The sequence below is a fragment of the Bos grunniens genome, chromosome 27 (genome assembly GCF_055505025.1).
Source record: "Bos grunniens cultivar Pamir isolate PY7600 chromosome 27, Bosgru_T2T1.0, whole genome shotgun sequence".
Classification (NCBI taxonomy): Eukaryota; Metazoa; Chordata; class Mammalia; order Artiodactyla; family Bovidae; genus Bos; species Bos grunniens.
This window is the reverse complement of record NC_141191.1, coordinates 17,653,933-17,677,248: the sequence shown is the minus strand read 5'-3', so window position 1 is coordinate 17,677,248 and position 23,316 is coordinate 17,653,933. Positions and strand designations below refer to the sequence as shown.

At 38.5% G+C, this 23,316-nt stretch overlaps 1 protein-coding gene across 26 annotated transcripts in view; it reads left to right on the top strand.

Annotated features, from left to right (window-relative positions):
* SORBS2 (sorbin and SH3 domain containing 2) overlaps window positions 1-23,316 on the top strand; it is a 217,479-nt gene that overhangs the window by 28,274 nt on the left and 165,889 nt on the right. For 20 of the 26 annotated variants that reach the window (XM_086380105.1, XM_086380111.1, XM_086380102.1 and 17 more), the window contains exon 2: window positions 5,668-5,807. The gene's annotated coding sequence lies outside the window, so the exon portion shown is untranslated. Of the gene's footprint in view, window positions 1-5,571; window positions 5,808-23,316 lie in introns of those variants that run through there. The other 6 variants (XM_086380099.1, XM_086380113.1, XM_086380075.1 and 3 more) reach the window with 2 other exon arrangements.

Here is a 23,316-nt window from a genome sequence, read left to right as displayed (position 1 = left end):
TAATGGACAGCTTCAGTCCATTTGTGAAGCTGTGATAGTTCAACTGGAAACCATTGTGATGAAAATTCCTTCGTTCATTTTTATTAACATGTCGATCTTTTCCCCCAAACAAATCAATTAAAGGGTAATTTACTGGAACTATGGTGAATGGCTTCATCAACTAGAACCATATAAATATAACTGGAATATTCTTAAACAAAATGAAACTTTTTTTTTAAGTGTAAAGTTATTACTACTAGTCCACAGAGTTTTAATATTTTGATCGTCTGGTTGGTCTAACAAAGAACCTAGCCAACTTTCCTCCTTGTAGGCTTTTTTAAAGTACTGTACATATTTGCAATCACATTGTGCATAGATTCCTATTGAGTAATTTTCTCCTGTCAGGCCACAACAATGAACTGCAGATTCCTTGTTTGTAATGTAAATGATTGAATACATTTTGTTAATATGTTTTTATTCCTATGTTTTGCTATTAAAAATTTTATAACATTTCCAAGACAAAAAAAAAATAATAAAATAAAATAATTATGCCTGCAGATGTAGATCATGGGGGTGAGCGGGAATGGCCAAATGTGATCTCTTATCAGTCTAAGCAAACGTCCAGATGTTCGAGTTAGGAACGGGGTTTACATAGCTCAGTGTTTCTGCCTCCATTTTAGGGTATCCTCTCAGAGGACTTGTATGACTGGTCTGAAACCACTCAACCCATGGGCTTGGGTTTCCCCACTTGGTACATTTATTCACTGTTCAACACACTGAACTTCTTGGAGACGACCCTGTTGACACTTAGCGAGTGTGTGATGCTTCTAAGCATCACTAGTTTCGTCGCACACACACGTGGTTCACTATGTTTCATATGGTTGAAGCAGACAAGTGTAAAAGATGTCAGTACACTTAACTGAGCCTTCATTTTGCATCCAGCATGCCTGCTTTGGGGGTCCGCCCCTTCCTTTCATCAGCGTTATCTGATTTCTATCATTTCTATAGGATCAGAATCTGACTGCCTTTTCAGTACATCTTTGAAACTCATGCCAGTGTTTCAGGCAGACCTGCTGCCTCTCCCTAAGTACTAAAATATCTAAGAGAATGACGCATTGTTCTCCTGGAAAATTAGACAATGCTACCCAACTGACATGACCATGAAAGCCTTCAAACATTTATAGTGCAACTCACTTTTCAAAGGACTTCGGGGGGTGGGGGCGGGGGGAGAATGTGTAACCTAGAAAACAATATTCATGGGAAAACTACATTCACTTCCTTCCTTACTGAGATCCTCTCAAATCATAGGAAGCGATGAGGAATCAAATGAGAATTTGGAGTTCTCTTGGGGAAAAAAATTTAAACAACTCTCAAAGAAGCCCTCACAACGCATGTATTGAAGAAACCATGCACATAAAAGTCCCTAGATTTCATCATGGTATCTGAAAACAAACTACCATGTTTGGCCATAAAAGAAACCTGCACAGTTACGTTTTAATTATTTAACCAATAACATTAATAGCATTTGCAACATGCCAGACTTTTCTACATTCCTTTGAAATGACAACTCTTCTAATCCTCACAACAGCCTACTGAGATAAGTCCTATTTAAAGAAGAGGAAACAGAGGCACAGGGAAGTGAAGTAACTGGCCCAAGGTCACACCAAAGTGGATTCAAACAGACACACTGTCCCAGACTCTCTGCTCTTAAGCATTACACACTTTTTTAAGTTTTCTGAAACAATCAACCAACCAGTAAGACCTAAAGCTACAGATGATCGCTGCATACAGAACTAGGAGTTTTAAATATGACTGGTGTGGGTACACATTTTCTCTTATAATGAGGATTTCATTTTTAGGAAGCCCTTTGAGCCTACGAGGCTTTGGTTCCACCTGAAAAGGTGAGAAGGCATTTGGCAAACTGGTGAAAGCATTCAAAATAACGTGTTCACTTACTTAACGGTGGGGCAGAGGACAGCGGAAGCCTCTCTTCTCCAAAATGCCAATCTCTTGTGCTTCGAACAGTTGGAGGGTTACCTGAGTTAATAAGATCCTTCCTTGAGACATAAATACCTTCTAGGTTTGTTCTACATCAACTGTGCCTTAGTTACAGCTTCGATTAGACCAATACTTAGCTGAAAACAGTCTCAGTATTTCTTGTGTGCTATGGAGGGAGAAAAAGAAGTGAAACGCTAAACTGACTTTCAACATTTCCGTCCATTTCTCCCGTTCCCTCTTCATCTCTGAAAGATTATTCCTGCTCTAGCCTCTGAAACCAAGCCCGTCCTTCTGGAGAGTTTAAGAATCTCAGTGAACATGGTGGCCAGGGCACCAGGCAATTAGGTTCTTATCTTTTTCTTCAGAGCCTGCATTGCTGCCCGGAATCTTGCGAAATGTCCTGATTCCTCCAAACATTAGATATTGATCTATGGACCACTCTTTTAAGTAGCAAGGATCAAGAGCAGTGGTTCTCAAAGTATGGTCAAGAATCACCTGGGGACTTGTAGCGATCAAAATTTCAGGCCCCTCCTCAGACATACTAAGTCAGAAACTAGGGCTAGGACCCAAGAATGTGTCTTTGGATGAGCCTTCCAGGTAACTCTGATGCTTACTACAGTTTGAGAACCACTGGCCTAGATGGCACTGCCTGATAAAACGATAATACAAGTCACATTTATAATATAAAAGGCTTTGGCATTTTAAAAAATAAAAAGAGGTAAAATTAATTTTAACAAAACATTTAACATAATATGTCTGCAATACTATTTCAACATATGATCAAGATTTTTAAAAAATTCTGCTTACAATCTGTTTTTCATACTTAAAGTCTGGTATATATTTTACACGTACATGACATCTCAGTTCTGACAAACCACATGTGGCTCAACAGCCACATGTATCCACCACATTAGATAGACAGGCTCTAGACTTAAATAAAATCAGTCCTGAATATTCATTGGAAAGACTGATATTGAAGCTGAAGCTCCAATACTTTGGCCATCTGATGAGAAGAGCTGGCTCATTAGAAAAGATCCTGATGCTGGGAAAGACTGAGGGCAGGAGGAGAAGGGGACGACAGAGGATGAGATGATTAGATAGCATCACCAACTCAATGGACGTGAATTTGAGCAGACTGTGGGAGTCATGAAGAACAGAGGAGCCTGGAGTGCTGCAGACCATGGGGTTGCAAAGTGTTGGACATGATTTAGCGACTCAACAGCAACAACAACAAGTGATAATGTCATTAACTTTTATGCTTTCTGTGTATCAGGCATTACTTGGTTAAGCATTTTATGTGCATAATCATATAAACCCAACCACAACTCTATGGATTGGCATTGTTATTACCCCCATCTTATACAGAAGAAGAGTTACGCCAAACGCCTATTTAATGTTTCATCAATATAAGAAGCCTACTCTAATATAAGCATTTCCAAATGATTTTAAATCAATTTTTTGGTAAAAAACACAAAGGAAAAAAACAGAGAAATAAAACCATTAACAGTACAGTTGATATAACTGTTACGTTATTAATAACTTACAAAGACATAGTAGTTGGGTAAGTACTCTAACCTTTAAAAATAGGCCTCAATTTGCACTCTTCTGTGATGCCAAATCTGTTGAAAAGTACCTATAGACAGGCTGTCTGGACAGTCAAGATCTTTGGGGAACAAAGGAGTCCTGGGTGAGTTACTTGGCAGGGTAGGACTCATCCTAAATGGAACAGGGAGCTGGGTCATAACCTGTTCATTCAAGTGCAGATTGATATAAAATGACTCTAAAAATAGTTCAACGTGAAGCAATGAACTTCTCTTAGTATTGGTGTGAAAAGCACCCAGTTTGTAATTTAAAAATAATAGTTGACTTAGTACTCAAATAGTTAATCTTTATCTGTTCCCTTAACTTCGACGGTTTCTCAAGGAAGGTCCATTTTCAAATGTATTTTCCACATGTATACCTGTGGCGGATTCATTTTGATATTTGGCAAAACTAATACAATTATGTAAAGTTTAAAAATAAAATAAAATTTAAAAAAAAACTACTATAAGGAGAAAAAGGAAAAGCAGTTAAAAAGTTTAGTTCCTGTTACATGGCATAGTGATTGATATTTCTATACATTTCAAAACGATCACTACAGTAAGTCTAGTCACCATCTGTCACCATACAAAGACATTACATAATTATGGACTATATAAAATCCCCACACTGTCCATTTCACACCTTGTGACTCAATTTATTTTGCAACTGGAAGTTCATACCTCAATCTGCCTCACCTACTTCTTTCCTCCGTATTTTCTCTAATCAGTTACAAGGAAAGAACTGAATTTGATGTGAGCCTCTGGTAGCCAGCCTTCATAATATTAACTATAAAATATATCAGGTGGTTTTTATAATGGACTAAGATCAGGGAATCTTCTTTCATCTCTCAGCAGTACTTCCTGACTGCATAAGCGTTTTCTTTGTTACAAAGAATAGGGAGTTCAGAGGTTTTAGGGATTTCATCTAGAACAGAGGCTTTTATACAAATACTTAAGTGTTTCCTTGGTAGGAAGTAACTAATTTTCCTTTTTCGGGATGTTGCAAAAAGCCTAATGAAGCAATGGAAGCCAGGAGTCCGTCTGATGACGCATATATTCCCTGGGTCAGAGTAAGAGATCGCCACATCTCCAGTTGCCATGGTTTAAATAGCCTGTGGAAAAGAAGCTGTAAACGTCTGTAACAAATTCTGTCCTTACCCCCGCTGCGTTTGTGTGCTGTAAACCTTTCGAGGCAAAGAAATTAATTTTGTCCACTATTGTATTCTCAGAGTGCTTGGCATATCAGAAGTTCTTGCCACAAAAATGTTTGTTGAATGAATGAATACAATTTCCAGATCTTAATTCATCATTCTACAAACGAAAGCTCAGAGTTTGCCAGTCACTGCTGGTGACCCAGTCTGAAGAATTTCTTCACTGGCCTTTGGAGTGGGGAGAGAGCAGGGGATGGGTGCCTGTCTGCATCTTGTCACTGAATGGCCCCCAATCTCTGCCAAGAGATAAGAAATGTCAACAGCTTAACCCAGTAGCTTTCAAAAATAGCATGGTTGATGAGACTGGAAATGTGGGTGTGGGCTAGAAATAAATCATTTGTCTTCAGTCTTAAGGAGGATAGGCTGACAACAGTTATTCCTCCCAGAGAGAAATCTAAAATATTTTTTAAGACTCATATAATCCGGCCAGGAACTATCAGAAGAAAAGTCTTTCCTCTCAATACGGCATAAATAGAACATCTGATTTTCGACGAATCAGGTGAATCGTTTTGAAAACGCAAGGATTATGGCAAACTACTATGTTTCTTTAAGATTCCAGTTAAGTTTTTTTTGTTGTTGTTACTGTGTGCTTTACTTTCAATCATGCTGGCAGTTTTCCTCAAAATATAAATGAATATTTGCACAGTGAAGCAAGTTGTTGTGGGTTTCCTGGTTTGTGTCCCTGCCCCCCACGCCCCCCCCCGCCGATGTGTTGGGGGGGCGGGATGTGGCGATCCAGGCAAGGTTTTTTCATCCCTTGCAGACAACCCCGGCTGCTGTTAAATGCTGAAAATAGCTCAAATGCTCTCAGAACAGTAGCACCACCCAGCAGCTGAGATTCTTTCCCTCTCTCACTTGCCTTCTCTCTTGCCCCCCCACCTTTTTTTTTTTTTTTCCAGACACTTTGATTGGACTTAATCTTAAACCTCTGGAGTTCAAGACCTTTTAAAAAGGGCTAAATAAACAACCTCCACATGTAAAAGGCCACTGACTCCTACTTCCTCTCTTCAGATCAACTGTTGAACCTGGCTGCCTGTAGGTAAGATTTTTTTTTTTTAATTCTGGAATTATTTTGTTGGTTTATGACATGGACTCAATGTTTTTTAAATAACTTGTCAATGGTGAAAATAAGCAGGGGGATGGGGGTGGGGGACGGTGCTGGGGTTGCTGAACGCCCTCCAGGTAGATACGGAGTTCCAGAGTCCAGCAGCAGCCTGTGTGCGTTTCTGCGGCTGCAGCTTTAAACAGTGCTGAACGCGCTCTGTACAATGCTGACCTGCAGAACAGATCTGTCTGTGACTGAGCCAGAGCCGAGGCAGAACGCTAATTAAGCCTCCTTGCCAGGGTCGTCCCAGAGCCTTTCAGACACCCTCATTTTCTTGTTTAGACGGGGTTTACTTATTTTTAACTTTCTAAGGGCATTTTTTTTTTAAGGGAAAAGATGCAACTACCTGAGTAAAGGAGCTAGATTAGTGATTTATTCTTTAAGGACAATGAGACGGCTTTATCTTATTAACCTTCTTTCACCACTGTTTTGTTCATTGCTACTGTGGAATTAGAACCATTTTTTGTTTGCTTTTGTACTGCACCATTGTACCACAATTCAGTGACTCAGTTTTGAGGTTTCCTTACCTAGCTGATGGTCTTTGGCTAGCAGGTTTCTTTCTCTACTGCGACAATATAATAGTTTGGAGGGTTTTCTGTGCTTTTCCCCCTCCCCCACCTTACGCTTGGTCTTGACATTTTGCAAAGCACTTTGATCTGTGGACTTTAACTTCAAACATGGCATTTACTTTGATTGTGGGTATTTACTATGTTCAGTAAAAAGTCTTTTTTGTTTAAGGCTTTTATATCATTTTCATGGAATAATGTATTGGGTTTTGGTTTTCTCTCACTGATATGTGTTAGGTTTTATTAGTACTGGGACCCCCCTCCCCTCAGCAGAAAAGCAAAGACTATCCTATGGCAGGTTTCTCTGACCATCACAGAGTTTATGACAGCTTTCTGCTCCACTCAGCAGATGTCTAAAATCAAGCAGGAAATAATGGTGCACAGACCAGACTATCAACCCCTCATGTAAGTGCCTCTAAATTGCCATATGCCTTGGGGCCTTACTGTTGCTTTTTAACATGGACACTGAAATCCTTGGAATTTAGAGATTCTTATTTCCAAAGAAGTTTATTGGTATCTCACCATATGTCGAAAGAAAGCATGCATTTTAAACACACATCTTCCGGTTAATTTTTTTTTCAAAAAGAAGAAAAAAAATTTTTAAAGAAATAAAAGAATATTTTAAAAAGGAAAACTAGAAAAAAAGGAAAGGAGAAAAGAAAATTCTCTGTAGCCAGAAATCTGTTATGCTAGTGAAACTTCTGCTGAATGAGGGATAAGGAATGAAAAAAATGTATTTCCTAAAATAGGCAGAGTATAGCGCTTTCTAGCCATTCAGTCAACTTTTAGATGTTCTCTTTGTTTTAGAGAAAATTCGTGGGTATATCACATTTGTCTGTCACTCTTTTCTTCTCTACTGCAAACAAGGGTATTTTCAAAGTCCTCAGCCAGATACTGAGTTTGTCGTCTCCTGGCCATCTGGCGTTGCGTCCTGGTGAAGGTGAACAGTAGGACGAGCCTAAGCCTGTCGGAGAGTAAGTGCCAGGCAGGGGCCCTGGCTCCTCAGAGCTGATACAGGACGCACCCTGTGCTCTGCATCGTGCTGACAAGGAAGGAAGCCAGTGGCCACGGGACTCAGGTTCAGAGGGTGGAGCTAGGGAGTAAGTTATGGGAGACGTCACTCTGGATTAGAAGCAGATGCAATATGATCTCTAGAACTGGGACTGACATTGTAGGAAAACCTAGAGCTGTTCAGTCTAATTTTTTTTTTTTTAATTTCCCAAAGCTGGACATTTAATTACTAACTTTCTCTCTTCAGATCTGCATTATAAGAGCTTTTGAATCATCTCGTTTCTGTGATGTGTGTATAGTCAAAACTTGAAATCCTCTGGTCATTTTGAGCATATCCTTCACTACCTTTGGTGGGGGTCTAGAATACTCATCCCTTTAATACTAGGCATTCTTGATTTGGCATTGCTGAGGAGAAATGTGCTGCTAAAAAGGCAATGCTAGTTAAATGGCAACCCACTCCAGTGTTCTTGCCTGGAGAATCCCAGGGACGGGGGAGCCTGGTGGGCTGTCGTCTATGGGGTTGCACAGAGTCGGACACGACTGAGGCGACTTAGCAGCAGCAGCAGCAGTTCAGTTGCAGAATCCAATGGCCGAAATGTGTTTGGATTGTGACAGAGGCCATTCCATTCTTGAGCAAGCCATTTTTTTCCTGTTCTGTTGGGGTTTTTTTTTGTTTTCTTTTGCCTCTTAATTTTACTTTGAAACTTTGGCTTGTTTGAATGTGAAACTCAAGGAGAAAGGTAGCCAAAACCACTGGGTTTCACACAGGTTCCACATGAAAGAAGTATTCTATCCAGCCTTGCTCGAAACTTGGCCCAAGTTTTGCCAAAAGTTTCATGAATGTCACTGAGCCTGGATTTGAAACCTAATCCCAAGTCAAGTGACTTCTGGTGACTTTGAGGCTGTCCTGTAGAAGTATAGAATCTGTCAAACAAGGGCACCCCTTATTTTCACATCTCTGACTATAATTTCATGTATACACACATTTTTGCAATAAATTTCCATTTGTTCTGTGATACTTTAAAGCCAGGTTCAATCCTAATGTGAATTTTTATCGCTGGGGTATTGAAGCAATTGGCAAATAGAAGTCTGCGTTTTTAAATTCCAACACAGTCTGAACAAGTGGTGTGAACATGTTGGTATAATTCAGCTAAAGGAAGTCAGTCCCAGGAGAGTCATGGAGTGGCTTTCTTTGCTTAAATATACTTCTGTGCTCATGTGGAACAAACAGTAACATTTTGTCCAGGTCTGTCTGCTTGACAGTATGCCTTTTGTTCGTTCTCCAAAGGTGGTGTCAAATATATTGGTGGAAAAATAATAAACTTACAGATTTTTTTTTTTTTTTTGGCCTGCTCAACTGACACACTCCTAGGGAACATTGTAAGCATTGAAAAGTAACATTACTTGTAATGTATACTGAGGGTAAAGGAATCCTCAGCAGTCAATTTTCTTCAGAAAAGCTTGACCTCGAGCTGTTGTGTGACAGTCAAATGGGTTGGGTTGTGAAGTAGTATGTGTTTTGAGTGGCTGGAAGGAAGATGGGATTTGTAAACTTCCCTCAGCAAATGTTACATTTACATGAAAAATAACTGAGAAGAAGGGGACAAAGATGAGAGCAGAGCACTGGAAGTAAGAGGAGACCATCTGGTGCAGAGGGTGAGGAATCAGGACTGTTCAACATGACTTCTTTAACTCGACTTTGTCCTAGAAACTAAAACTCTACCTGCAAAATACCCACACCTGTAATTTTATTTAATACTCAGGATTATCAGAGATAATAGACTGTGTTTTTATTTCACCCCATGAATAGATGTTTCATGTTCAATAACTGGTTTCCTGGATCATCTGTCTTAAGGTAGGGTGGCATTCCTATTAATATGGGGTTGGTCATGCAGGCAGTGTGTTCCCAGTGTACAGGTGAGGACACTGATCCCCAGCATTGCCACGGTATCTATTTTACATCCCTAGAAAATAGCCAATGGCAGGTTGGCTCTCATATCAAGAGTTTTCAAAGTGTACCATTCCATCTCATTACATAATACAAAGCTATAAAACAAGTTAAAAATAGTAGCCAAAGGATAATAAGAAAATGGTTAGTCCAAGCTACGAGAGTGCTATTTGGAATCATAACAATTTCTGAGTTTCTATACTTCACTGAGAAATAATAATCAAATAATTAAATAATCAAATAATCAAAAGTGGGATGAAGGTTACAGAGAAAGACAAGCATGGGCCAGTGGTATCATGAACCAAAAGTTATGACTTGGTGATCAAAACAAGATGCAGGTCAGTGAAAAGAATCATGTTAGTAATGTGATACAGCTTAAATAAAATAATGTACTTGCTACTGAAAGGTCAATCCAGTATTAGTAAAGATAGGACAGAAACACTAATCTCTTGTTTTGAAGATACATTTGGGCTTGAAAAAAGAAAGTGAATTTAGTTTAATGGAAAAACACATGTACAGCTTGTGTTATTAAAGCACTGTGTTTTGGTTACTTTGACCTGAAACAAATCCTGGTCCAAGCACAACTCTGAATTGGTTTAATTCTAGTGGAGCCATTGCTCTTGACATGCATTCAGCTCAGTGGTACTTCTCTTGTTCAATTTTGCAAACCTAAGAAATTTGGTTGGTTTCGAATTTAGCTGCAAGCAGTGTTCGACCTGACCATTTAAATATTTTAAAACCACATAACACTCAACTTTAGAACAAATTCCTAGTGTTAAAAATACCTAAGAATGTTGAAAAAGTTATGTATAGGTACACTGTCTGCAAATTTAATGAGCATACAACCAAATATAGTTAACAAACACAGTTTTGATCTGTAGATCAAAACTATTTTCTATTCCACATTTATATGTTTTACTATGAAAGTATTCACTTAAAATTTTTTTTATTATACTGGGATTAAAGATCATGGTTAAGGACAGAAAACTGGGAATTCTCTGTCAGTCCAGGGGTTAGGACTCAGCACTTTTACTCCTGAGGGCCTGGGCTCCCCACGGGTTCAACCTCTGAGTAGGGACCTAAGATCCCACAAGCCGCAGGGCATAGCCAAAATATTCTCTTAAAGAGAAAAGAAAAGAGAAGCATAGAAATCTATCCCCAAACAAATATGGCTGAGTAAATGTGCAGTTAGACTAGAAACCGCATCCTCGTGGTACCAGCAAAGCCAAGTGTTTGAAGGTATTGTCTGGCATCTGGTTGACCTTCACGTAGACATCTGTGAATAGTCCAGAACAGTGGGTCTGTACTGAAGGATTCAGCAGGGGAGTGTTGGAGATTAAGGAGGAAGTTTTGCACTAATTCAAGAAGGATGCTAAATGTCAAGCTAAGAGATCCACACCTCCTTCTGATGTAAGAAGTGGTCATTATCCCTGACTGTACAGGGCAGTAAAATGATAACTTTGGGAAGAAGTAAACAGCTTACAGAGTATCACTTCTTAGCGGTTGAGATTAAAAAAAAAATAAATTGCTTTGAATAAAAATCTTTGAAATATAAATTTTTTAGTATTTTTATTTAATTAAATATAATTTTAAATAAACTTATTCTGTTTATTTCTAAATGTTTTATAATTTTAAATATAAATTATTTTACTTATAAAATGTAAAAAATATTTTATAAATTATTTGCTACAAAACTCAACAATTTACTATTGATGTGGGCATAAAATTAAATCACTGAAATTTTCTTTTTATATCAAATATGACTTCATTCAAAGCAAAATAAAACCAAAAGCACATATAAACAAGTTCTAAACTTTATATTGGTATCACAAAAGACTGTGGCTTATGATGAGAAACTTTTAAAAACCAAGTAAAAGACTGAAAAACTGAGTGAAATGGTAAATTCGGTGACAGACAATTTTTTTGTAGAAAAAATAATGAAAGATGACTTTGTAAAAAAAGAAAAAAACTTTTTTTAAGATGACTACTAGTTTTCAATATAAAATATATTTCATTTTAGTGTTCAAGCTACTTTACTTTAAAAATGGATGAATTTTATATTCCAAAATTAAAGTCGGTATTTGCACTTTGTCTCACATGGTGAGATCCATCACTTAATAGGCATAGTTTATGTAAAAACTTGCCTGGAAACAAAGTGATAATATTTATGCTAAGGTAAGAAAATTTGATTGCAGTGAGAGTTTTATCCTCTTTATAGTGTTTTACCTATTTTGTATATTGAAATTAAACAAAAAGCATTGAGGTTAAAAATCACTTGTGCCTAAATCATGTACATCCTTTTCCCTATCAACATTCTGAATGACTATATAAAAGCATACAAAAATTACATGTAAAAACACTTGGCAGAAGACCAGTTTGCATTTTTCAATGAACATTATAGCTTCTTTCACTTAACACCTGACATGCTTTTTAATTAAAGAAGAATGATCTTACATATAAATCAAAAAGGAAGGAAATTGAGAGGTTACTAGTAAATGCAAATGGTGTTTTCAGATCAGATCAGATCAGATCAATCGCTCAGTCGTGTCCAAATCTTTGCGACACCATGAATCGCAGCACGCCAGGCCTCCCTGTCCATCACCAACTCCCGGAGTTCACTCAGACTCACATCCATCAAGTCAGTGATGCCATCCAGCCATCTCATCCTCTGTCGTCCCCTTTTCCTCCTGCCCCCAATCCCTCCCAGCATCAGAGTCTTTTCCAATGAGTCAACTCTTCGCATGAGGTGGCCAAAGTACTGGAGTTTCAACTTTAGCATCAGTCCTTCCAAAGAAATCCCAGGGCTGATCTCCTTCAGAATGGACTGGTTGGATCTCCTTGCAGTCCAAGGGACTCTCCAGAGTCTTCTCCAACACCACAGTTCAAAAGCATCAATTCTTCGGTGCTCAGCCTTCTTCACAGTCCAACTCTCACATCCATACATGACCACAGGAAAAACCATAGCCTTGACTAGACGAACCTTTGTTGGCAAAGTAATGTCTCTGCTTTTGAATATGCTAGCTAGGTTGGTCATAACTTTCCTTCCAAGGAGTAAGCGTCTTTTAATTTCATGGCTGCAGTCACCATCTTCAGTGATTTTGGAGCCCAGAAAAATAAAGTCTGACACTGTTTCCACTGTTTCCCCATCTATTTCCCATGAAGTGGTGGGACTGGATGCCATGATCTTCGTTTTCTGAATGTTGAGCTTTAAGCCAACTTTTTCACTCTCCACTTTCACTTTCATCAAGAGGCTTTTGAGTTCCTCTTCACTTTCTGCCATAAGGGTGGTGTCATCTGCATATCTGAGGTTATTGATATTTCTCCCGGCAATCTTGATTCCAGTTTGTGTTTCTTCCAGTCCAGCGTTTCTCATGATGTACTCTGCATATAAGTTAAATAAACAGGGTGACAATATACAGCCTTGACGACTCATTTTCCTATTTGGAACCAGTCTGTTGTTCCATGTCTAGTTCTAACTGCTGCTTCCTGACCTGCATACAAATTTCTCAAGAGGCAGATCAGGTGGTCTGGTATTCCTATCTCTTTCAGAATTTTCCACAGTTTATTGTGATCCACACAGTCAAAGGCTTTGGCATAGTCAATAAAGCAGAAATAGATGTTTTTCTGGAACTCTCTTGCTTTTTCCATGATCCAGCGGATGTTGGCAATTTGATCTCTGGTTCCTCTGCCTTTTCTAAAACCAGCTTGAATATCAGGAAGTTCACGGTTCACATATTGCTGAAGCCTGGCTTGGAGAATTTTGAGCATTACTTTACTAGCGTGTGAGATGAGTGCAATTGTGCAGTAGTTTGAGCATTCTTTGGCACTGCCTTTCTTTGGGATTGGAATGAAAACTGACCTTTTCCAGTCCTGTGGCCACTGCTGACTTTTCCAAATTTGCTGGCATATTGAGTGCAGCACTTTCACAGCATCATCTTTTAGGATTTGAAATAGCTCAACTGGAATTCCATCACCTCCACTAGCTTTGTTCATAGTGATGCTTTCTAAGACCCACTTGACTTCACATTCCAGGATGTCTGGCTCTAGGTCAGTGATCACACCATCGTGATTATCTGGGTTGTGAAGATCTTTTTTGTACAGTTCTTCTGTGTATTCTTGCCATCTGTTCTTACTATCTTCTGCTTCTGTTAGGTCCATAACATTTCTGTCCTTTATCGAGCTCATCTTTGCATGAAATGTTTCTTTGGTATCTCTGATTTTCTTCAAGAGATCCCTAGTCTTTCCCATTCTGTTGTTTTCCTCTATTTCTTTGCATTGATCGCTGAAGAAGGCTTTCTTATCTCTTCTTGCTATTCTTTGGAACTCTGCATTCAGATGTTTACATCTTTCCTTTTCTCCTTTGCTTTTCGCTTCTCTTCTTTTCACAGCTATTTGTAAGGCCTCCCCAGACAGCCATTTTGCTTTTTTGCATTTCTTTTCTATGGGAATGGTCTTGATCCCTGTCTCCTGTACAATGTCACGAACCTCATTCCATAGTTCATCAGGCACTCTATAAAGTGACCACAAATAACTACTTTTAATATCCTAGGCATTTTCATATTTATTGAGTGAATATTGTCATAAGGGTCTTTTTATATTGCTTTAGTCATTTGCTTCTTAAAGACTGCCGCCACCATCCTATACGCGAAGCATATGGAGCTTGAGGTTTAAAACTTTACACTCTGACACTCTGACTACTGATCAGTCTCAAGGTAGAAGACATTGAAAAATCCAAAACAACTTTTCAAGTTAAAAATTCACAACCAGACATAGGAAAGAATTATAGAACAGTCTTATGGACTCTATGGGAGAGAGAGAGGGTGGCAAGATTTGGGAGAATGGCATTGAAACATGTATAATATCACGTATGAAACGAGTTGCCAGTCCAGGTTCGATGCACGATACTGGATGCTTGGGGCTAGTGCACTGGGACGACCCAGAGGGATGGTATGGGGAGGGAGGAGGGAGGAGGGTTCAGGATGGGGAACACGTGTATACCTGTGGCGGATTCATTTTGAGATTTGGCAAAACTAATACAATTATGTAAAGTTTAAAAATAAAATAAAATTTAAAAAAAAAGCATAAATTAAAAACCTGTATTATAAAAGATGCACTTAAAAAATATGACTCTCAGATTCTGGTTACCTTGGGGGACATAGGGAAGATATTTTGATCAGAGGCATGTACCACAGAATTTTATTGAATTCATAATGGCTTATATTTTAAGACGAATCATGGGTACATGGACATTCTCATATTACTCCTTTACCTTTTGAATGGCTGAGTAAATGCCGGCATCTTCCACGCCTTAAATTTAAAATATAAACATTGTAAATACTGAAAAAAATTTAAATATATTTCTCAGCTGCTAATATTGAGAAGACAATATTAATTTTAGTGAAAAGTGATTTTATAACATATAGGCAAGCCTCTCGGTGGCACAGGACCACAGCAGTGGTTTGATATGCGTGAGTTTCCAGTTAATGTTATCCTGTGCAAAGTAAGGACTACCTATGTTTAATATAAAGACTTCACTCTATAACTGAATAACACATTTCTTAAAATTTAATTTATTAAAAAAAATTTACATACACACAACTGTTCCTTAATTTTCACACTAACACTCTGATATCATGAGGGGTGGGGAATCCAGTGATTTTTCATGATCATTTGGCAGGAACCTGCCATTGAAAAATGACAATTTTCATTCTGATTTTTTTTGTTTGTTTTATCCATAGAGTTATTTCAGAATGCTAAAATGGAAAAGCTGACAGGCAGCACTATCTTTTTAGGAGGTTTGATGATGATGGATTATACTGAATAACTTTTTTCTTTTTTTTTTTTTTTTGCATTTTACACTTAGTCTAAAAATTCAGTACAAGCCAAAAGTCCCTTATATTAAATCACAGAATTCAAAGAAAATATGTTTCCTAGGTTTCCAGGCAAAGCCTATCAAAACATTTAAACTGTAAATAATAAACTCATCAAAGAAATTGTGATGTTCTGATAACACAGAGAATAACTTTGAATTTCTTCATGCCATTGTTACTAAAGCTGTGAAACCAATTATTAAATAATTAACAAAAGAGTAACATCTATAAACAAATGTGAGGAAGAGGCTTTTAGATTTCTGGCATTAGACACTGTCAGTTCCCTGACCATTAAAGTCTCTTTGCCTCCTGTGACACTGCAATATTTTCCTGCAGTCTCTGATCACTCCTGAATTCCACTGACAGGTGAATCTTTCTTTGCCTGATCTTAAAGGTGTTCCCTTGGGTTCTGTTCCTTGTATCAAATCTCCCCTCAGTTCATCTTTATCCTCCTTTGTGAAAATCTTAAAATCTATGCATCTACCCCTCATCTCTTTCATGAATTCTAGCCTCACATTTGTAAGGAAATGGTAAACACCCCATATGAATATCTTTAGCGTGTTTCAAACTCAGCACTTCTAAAACGCATCATCTTCCAATTCCCAACCTGCTCTTCTTCCCCAGGGCTCTGTTTTAATAATTGTGTCACCGACTTATTCAGAATTAGAATCTTAAACAAGTATTCAAATGTTCCTTCATACAAACTTAGTCACTGTTGAGTCTACCTACACACACAATTTCAATATCCCCGCCTTGTATCTGCTTAAAAGCCACTGCAACATTCTTGACTAGAATTTCTCTGTCCTGATCACTCTTGACATCCATATTTTCTGCCTTGCAGTCTAATCCCTTGAAGCCAGAGTTGCTTTGTTGAAATAAACAAGCTTGGTATGTAGGCTCCCCATACACCACACTCCCCTATCATATAGCAAGTACATTCACTTTGCTCTCTCCTCAGGCTTGAGGGACCAGGAAAGATGATCATGTCAACCAATGAAAGTAAACTCTGTATATGGTGTTCAGACATAAATAGCCCTGTGTTTTCCCAGACAAAAGGCAGAGTTGGCAACCTTTCCAGAGTCGTTAGTAAGAAAAGGTGTGGCTCGCTGTGCCAGCCATGGAACAGAGATCCAAAGTCAGTCTAGTTATTTCTCTCAAAAAATCCTTTCCCTCCGATTCTCCTTCTAACAGTAGTTCACAAATCACCTGTTTCGTTGGTGCTTAGTATGTACAATGTGATGGTTGTAGGCAAAGGCTAAGTGATAAACATTTTGTTAAAAAAAAAAAAAAAACAGACCATAGGAAGTACACAAAGTTTTAAGCCAGAAACCCCATGTGATTCATAAGAGACAGTGGAAGAAGTCTTTGAGAAATAAATGACTTTAATTTTTTGAAGAGCCTCCATATTGTTTTCCATAGAGGCTGCACCAATTTACATTTCCACCAGCAGTGCACAAGGGTTTCCTTTCTCCACATCTTCAATAAGACTTGTTATTTCTTATCTTTTTGATGATAGCCATTCAACTCTAAAATATGTGAACATCTTCAGAACTAACTAGAAAACAAAGAAATGACTGCAATAATATAAAAATATCCTTATGACAATATTTCACTCAATAAATATGAAATCACTCAAGGTATTAAAATCATCCGTGGTCACTTAAAATGCCAATAGGTTTTACTAGTAAATTCCTAATTTCCTTCCTCTCTGATTTATATGTAAGAATACTCTTCTTAAACATAAGCACAGTCAAGTGTTAAACGTACCAAGCTCTAATAGTCCATTAAAAAAATACAAAAACAAGGAATGGAGTTGTTTTGGGGGACAGCATAAAGGTCCCACTCATTGAATGATTGTCATAATTATAGTAAATATAACTTTATCTGAATAGTAGGATATAAAGAATGAAATTCTAAATACCTATCTTCTGGATCTTTGAACGTTTCTGGCACCATTGATCTTTAGTCATCTGATCAGGAATCATTTAAGAGGCTACTCAGTAGTCTGTTCTGGCTTCTGTGACAGACCCTGAGAACTAGCCATCCCCCGACCCTGTGCAGTAGGAGATAGTTATTGAAAGGTAATTGGCCAAATAGTCATATAATTAAAACTATAATAAGAGCCATGAAAGAAAGATAAAGGATGCTAGAAGAGCAGAATTCACAACTTTGAGGACCAAGGGTCAAGGACAAAAAGATAGCTAGATTTGGAATTTAGTGAAATTATTAGGAAGGTGAGTCACTTGGGGTAGCAACCAGAAGAAGCATTTCCTGTGCCGAGAATGATGGTCCCTTTTACCGATTACTGAGGGTAAAGAATGAAGAGAGATGGACACGATTCCTCCAAAAATAGATACATCAGGCATCACTGAACGTCCACCCTCTAGATACAAGTGAGTGCATGTGATGGACTTTTTCTCCTGTGGAAAATATCTTTAGAATGATAGCTAGCTGTGCTAGTATATATATAGTGGTGTTGGAGAAGACTCTTGAGAGTCCTCTGGACTCCAAGGAGATCCAACCAGTCCATCCTAAAGGAGATCAGTCCTGGGTATTCATTGGAAGGACTGATGTTGAAGCTGAAACCCCAGTACTTTGGCCACCTGATGCAAAGAGCTGACTCATTTGAAAAGACCCTGATGCTGGGAAAGATTGAGTGCAGGAGAAGAAGGGGACGACAGAGGATGAGATGGCTGGATGGCATCACTGACTCAATGGACATGGGTCTGGGTGGACTCCTGGAGTTGGTGATGGACAGGGAGGCTCGGCATGCTGCGGTTTATGGGGTCGCAAAGAGTCAGACGTGACTGAGCGACTGAACTGAACTGAACTGATATATATATACACACACATACACACACGCTAATTTATATGTATGTTGTGTATATATACACACAAACTATCTATCTATATATATATATATCCTAGCTTATATATATATATAAATTCTCCATGAATTATGTAGTGTTGTGTTTGCTCTGACTTAAATATTGAAGGAGTATGATTTCTGAAATGATTTATGAAAGATGAATGTGACTTTGAGTAAAACTTATTTGAGCTTTGAGTAGGATTTTCAAGATAAACATCCAAGGAAATGTCTAACAAGAGGGATATTGAAACACAATTTCTCAATGAATAAAGACCTTACTGATTGCAGCTATGAATTCAAGTATTTTGACATATGTTCAGGTGTTTGTTTTGAGACATGTAAGGAGTTACAAGTGAAAGAAAATGTTTAAAGTTCTCTTCCTCACTTTGAACTACATTTCAAAGAAATACATAATTTCAACATAAAATATATTTCCTCCATAGACCAACCCAAGTATGTGTATGAATGTGAATTAAATCTCATGGTTGGGGTTATATCTGTTCATTTTTATTATGTATCTGAAAGGGCAACTATTTAAAATATTTTCTGCTTTAATAATATTATTCAGAGTAGTACTGATAACAATATTTCTTCTGCTTCTTATACCCTTATTCACATTTTTCAAAATCAGCAACGAGACTAATTTATTTTAAGAATTCCAAGGTTTTCAAACAAAAATACCTGCATGCAACTAAAAAAAAGAGAGAGAGAGAGAAACGTGGTTTTTAATGCATTATTTATTTTAGGTATTTACTGTGGTCGGTTGTGTCCAACTCTTTGCCACCCCATGGACTGTAACCCTCCAGGCTCCTCTGTCCATGGCATTTTCCAGGCAAGAAGACTGGAGTGGGTTGCCTTTTCCTCCTCCAGGGGATCTTTCTGACCCAGAGATCAAACCCACATCTCCTGTATTGCAGGCAGATTTTTACCACTGAGCCACCAGGGAATTTTTCCAGAAATAATCATAAACTTTATATTTGTAAAAGGTAGCTGAGCACATTTGTAACATTTCTTTTCCGGGGATCAGTATTGCTCTAGAAACTGCTGTTTGAAATCACAAAGTGGGTATCTGTGTAGATATGTTTTGTTAATTTTTCAGATTATTCCTTCCTCATGCTATCATGAACAGTAGCAAAAAGGAATCTCAGAGAGCAATAAACAATGAACTTCCAGTTTAAAAAGTATTAAACAAAGCACTTCCAATTCAATGAATATTGTATTCCTAATACTGTGAAGAAAGCTGAGCGCCAAAGAATTGATGCTTTTGAACTGTGGCATTGGAGAAGACTCTTGAGAGTCCCTTGGACTGCAAGGAGATCCAACCAGTCCATTCTAAATCCTGGGTGTTCCTTGGAAGGACTGATGCTAAAGCTGAAACTCCAATACTTTGGCCACCTCATGCGAAGAGTTGACTCATTGGAAAAGACTCTGATGCTGGGAGGGATTAGGGGCAGGAGGAGAAGGGGATGAGAGAGGATGAGATGGCTGGATGGCATCACCAACTCAATGGACATGAGTTTGGGTGAACTCCAGGAGTTGGTGATGGACAGGAAGGCCTGGCATGCTGCTATTCATGGAGTCGCAAAGAGTCGGACACAACTGAGCGACTGAACTGAACTGAACTGAATGTAAGTCTTGAAGCCAAGAACTGGGAAACCTGGGCATTCATAGGTAATAGAAATATGTCGAAAAAAGAAGAATCAGAATATTTACTGGAGTCCCTAAACTGTGCAATTCTTGAATGAGCCAACTTTGAGTGGAAAACAGAAATCTGCCTCATAGGAATATGAAAGTGCTGTGGCATAGAGTATTTTATAGAAGTTGAAGATTTGACCTTGCGTGATTACTGAAGCTGACTTAGTATACTGTCCATGGGGTTTCCCAGGCAAGAACACTGGGCTGGGCTGCCGTTGCCTTCTCCGTGTTCTCTTTACCCACGGTCAGTAAATCTGTCCTATGCTATAGTCACGTAGCTCAGCCCTTAGGAAAAGACATCCCTCTTCCTTTCCAACACACACACACACACACAAATCTTATTTGACTTCTAAATATATCAAATGGAAAACCTTACCCTCATCTATGAGCCTGACAGTGCTTGGTATTAGGAGAATTACTGAGAAAAAAGCAATCAACTCTTTGTCGCTGTTACTTGAAAGGTGCTTTCCTTACATTAGGCATAAATAGTTTTAACTCCTACTTCATCTCTTAAGCAAGAAACTGTTCTTTCCTCTGGCATTTGGTGCACCACAGGACATGTTTCAATTCTTGACTTAGAAAGACTGAGTTCCTTGTCTCTCTAGAGATATTAATAGCACCACCATTCACTCAGACAGATGCAATCAGAGCACCTTCTAAGAGCAAAGCGCTGCTCTGAGTTCTTGGGATACATCAGTGAACAACACTGATCAAAATTTCTGCCCCCAAAGAGCTTACATTCCCATGAAAAGAAACAAACAATAGAAGATAAACATAATAAGTAATTACGTAGTAGGTGAGAAAGTAACAGAGTGCTTTTAAAATACAACAGAGTAAGGAAGATGTGGAGAATGTGTTGAGGACACTGCGGCTCAGAATTTTAAATGTGGAGCAAAGAACATGAAGGAGTGAGGAGCTGTCCATATGGATCTCTGGGGGAACCGTCGTCTAGGCAGAAGGAAGTGCCCCCCGCCAATGCCCCCAAGGAGCCAAGGCTTCCCTGTTCGAGGTACACCAAGGAGCCTGACCCAGTTGCAGCCAAGAGAGAGGGGAGAGCAACTGGAAGATGAGATCAGAGAGGCACTTACACTATAAAAGGCACTTATACTCTGGCTGCTCTATTGAGAGAAATCTGCAAGGGAAGGGTGGAAGCTAGGGAACTAAGTAGGAAGCTAGTGCAATAACCAAGTGCGAGAAGATGATGGCTTTGGACAGGGTGGGAATGGAAGAGGCGACAAGAAGTGGCTGGTTCTCCATGGGTATCTAGATCCCTGGGACATTCCAAGATTGAGAGGTCAGGACGCAGAGGAGAAACCAATCAATGAACCTGAGAAGATGTATCTAGAGAGACAGGAGGAAAAGCAAGAGGGCGCCATGTGCTGGAAGCTTAAGAGGGGAAATTGTATCAGAGGAGGAGGCATGATCAAGTAAGATGACAACTGAGACTTGGCTAGTGAATTTCACAAATTGGAGATGATTAGTGACCCTGACAAGAGCAATTTGGTGGAGTGGTATAATTCTGGAAGGTTTTTGGCATGATATTTAACTTAAAAAAAAAAAACAAAAACAAGTGTTTTTATTGGTGGGTAATAGCTTTTTTGATCGATTTAAACTTCCACATTATTTTTACTCCACATGCCCAGCAGTCACAGATTCCACAGTCTCTGGACCACTTGAGCACACGCTGCCAGTGTTTAATGAAATACGTGTCTTCAGGCCGGTAAACCTCACCACGTGACTTGGAGTGCTTTCTGCAGATGCACTTTCTGACTGCTGAGTGTTTACATGGACCATGGTGATAACCAAAATAAAAATGCTTTTATACTTATAGATTACTTCACTGAATTATATAAAACTGGTATCGATAAACATACTTACTCCAAAAAAATGAGGTATAACACAAAAAAACTCATGCAGATTTACTGGAAATCTGTGAATTGTTGTTTAGAACCTGAGAGTTTCTGCACCACCAGTCTTACTAATTGTGTGAAGAATTACATGATATTCTGGTTATCAACCTTCATGTTAACAATCTATAGTAGTTTCTACTTATTACACTCAATCACATGAGTGAATCAGCCAATTTGTACAAGCTGTCTTGCAAATAACTCCTATAATAAGAGTAAAATAAGAAAACCACCATTATGGAAATCATTGCTAAACACCTAAGCCTGAATTTTACCATCTCATTGTGTAGATCTAACTGGAGAGAAGGCAGATGCTTTAAGGACTTGAAATAGCTGAACTAATTTATGCTCTCGTCTGTGTGATGTGTTATACAATATAGTCCTATACCAAACAGGTTTCTCTCTGCTAGACTTTTATTGTGCTTCTGTGTTTGATTATGTTAAGTTGAAAAAGGTAAACACAGTGTTTTAATTTCTAAGGACTCAGAATAACCATTAAAATAGAATTTTGATGTTGCATTGTAGCAAATGACATTGAAGATAAATGCTATTTTCCTATCTTGAAATTATTTTATAACAGCATTAGTTTCTGAAGTCTTTAAAATATCAGGTTAACAATGAAAAGGAAATTAACAAATAAATCTCTAAAAGCTCAAATGTACAGTTAAAGACTAAAATTTATATAAAGTTTAGTTGTGTGTTTTCCTACCCAGAAATCAAAATTTGAAGAGCAGCTAGGGTATTTTGCTTTTCAAATTTCAAGATAGGGCTTCCCCAGTAGCTTGGATGATGAAGAATCTGCTTGCAATGGAGGAGACCCCGGTTTGATTCCTGGGTTGGGAAGATCCGCTGGAGAAGGGATAGGCTACCCACTTCAGTGTTCTTGGACTTCCCTGGTGGCTCAGCTGGTAAATAATCCACCTTCAGTGTGGGAGACCTGGGTTCGATCCCTGGTTAGGAAGATCCCCTGGAGAAGGGAACAGTCACCCACTCCAGTACTCTGGCCTGGAGAATTTCATGGACTGTATAGACTGTATAGTCCATGAGGTCTCAAAGAGTTGGACACAACTGAGCAACTTTCACTTTCAAGGGTATTTTGTCCTGCTTTTCGTCCTTCACTTAGATGAATTTCCTGTCTTATTGCTGAAACTACTTATAAAATGATAACATAATCAATAGGATGTTTCATGTTTCCTGAAGGGGCTTTGCAAACTCTAAATATCTTAGAAGCCACTGAAGTCTAGAGGAATGAACCAAACCTGACAGTATCTTAAAGTCTTCTAGTAGAAGATCAGGCGCTCTGAGCAGTGCACATTCTGTTTTCACCTCATGCAGTTCAATAAGGAAACCATCCCCAAAGTGGAGAAAGGGAAAGCCTTTTCAGGACCCAGACCTAGATATTACTGTATTACCTAACAGCACATGTAGTAGATACATTTTTGTAGGTTGACCACATGTAATTAGAGTTACATAGAGTTCAGGCCACATTCAATGATGAGTAGAACTTGAGTTTTTGTATGGCTTAAATATATATATACACACACACACATACACACACACTGATATATTTTTTAAAC